General features: G+C 44.1%; 1 pseudogene; it reads right to left on the bottom strand.

Moving 5' to 3' along the window:
• Positions 1-647: 647 nt before the first annotated feature.
• LOC150059987 (folate receptor alpha pseudogene) lies at positions 648-1,394 on the bottom strand (annotated as a pseudogene).
• Positions 1,395-1,745: the final 351 nt, after the last annotated feature.

Below are 1,745 nucleotides of genomic sequence, written 5' to 3'. Positions count from 1 at the left end.
GTATGTTATGTCTCTGTATATACAGCAGCAATATTTTAAAGTAATAACTCAGATTTTCATTGTCCAATTCTAGTTTAGAATGTTGTAGGAAGAAATAATCTTTGACGTTTAAACAAATACCAACATTCCCTGTAGAACTTAAGTACACAGCTTGATCCCTTTTACAAGAATTCTTGACAGCAAAACTCTTATAGTGAGGCCCTAACTCAATATAACTACAAAACTGAATATTCCCAGATAATATTCCCACCAAATAATTGCTCTACTATAATAAAAAGCAGTAAGACAAGTTTTATATCTTCCGATACTAATGTAACCTTAGCCACTTTCAGGCTTTATAATAAGTTTATAGGTAACTCTGTGTGTGTGTGTGTGTGTGTGTGTGTGTGTGTGTGTGTGTGTGTGTGTGTGTGTGTGTGTGTATGTGTGTGTGTGTAATGTGTTTCAGGAAAAAGATCATTGTTATCAGATCCACAAAACCCACTTTGAGAGAGCATACTTGTACCCAATAAATAAAATGCAAGCAGACCAGGACATTTTTTTGAGTATCTGATTTATTCAAACTTCTCTTGGATTTCCCGCCATGCAACAGAAACAGAAGAGCTGGGGGTTGGGGAGCTAAGCAGGGAACTCGGGGTAAAGGGGTCTCAGCTGTCCAGCCAAAGAGGTGCCAGGACCAGGCTGAGCAGAAAAGGCCAGACCCGAGGGAACCCAGCCCCACTCATGGCCTCAGCACAGAACCTGGCCACCTCTATATTGGGGTTGCCCTGGGCTGGATCAACCACATCTGGATGCAGTGGCCGCTACCCTGGCTGTAGTTACTCACTTTCTAAGATTGGCTCCAGATCTGCTCACATAGAGTGGTAGGCGTGGGGAAGTAGAAGTGGAAGATGTGGCAGGCAGCACCCGTGGGGCACTGGTTATACTCTGAGGTCCAGTTCGAGCCTTTGTGCCAGTTGCTCTTGCAGGTAAAAGAGGTGTCACAGTCCTCCTTGCACAGAGGTAGACCAAGGATCTGCTCTTGTACCACGTTTGGCTCACCAACTGGATCCAGGGCCCCAAGTTAGGGAGCACTCATTAAGGCAGGTGTCCTGGATGAAGTGCCGTTTGCAGCTAGGCGTCATCTCACCGCAGTGGGTCCAGTTGAAATTATAGAGATAGGACACCTCCATATGCGCTGCTTTGCTGATGCTGGTGGTACAACAGGAAATTTTCTTCCAGGGGCTGCACTGACCATGCAACGTGTCCTCAGGGCCCGGTTCTTCCTTGTGGTGTTTGGCGTCCAACCAAATAAACCAAGGATGAGACTTGAGTGGATTAGTCCTGAATTTGGCTTCACATAAGGCCCCCAATACCAGCAGGAGCAGCAGCTGTTTGCTCGTCTGCCTGACCATGTCTTAAACTGAAGGTCTATAGAGCTTTGGTCGACAATTTTCTTTTTGCATAGTGTGTTTGCCCTGCATTCTAGATCCCGTGAGAAAGCTTAAATCACTTGAATTCAATGACACTCTTTAAGGTTGGATTATCTGTTAGTCCAGAAACATGTATATGTGTTCAAATTAAGCAAGTTCAGAACTACTTAAATTAATTTTTTATGATAGATAAAGATACATTCAAACAAACAATTTCAAAATCACAGAATAGGTCAGGCACCATGGGCTCAAACCAGTAATCCTAGCTACTCGGATGGCTAAGATCTAAGAATCCCAGTTTAAAGCAAGCCCAGGAAGGAAAGTCTTATCTCC

This window comes from Megascapheus bottae, chromosome 8 (genome assembly GCF_031878675.1).
Source record: "Megascapheus bottae isolate mThoBot1 chromosome 8, mThoBot2.hap1, whole genome shotgun sequence".
Classification (NCBI taxonomy): Eukaryota; Metazoa; Chordata; class Mammalia; order Rodentia; family Geomyidae; genus Megascapheus; species Megascapheus bottae.
The sequence above is the reverse complement of the archived record's forward strand: the minus strand, read 5'-3'. Positions and strand labels throughout refer to the sequence as shown.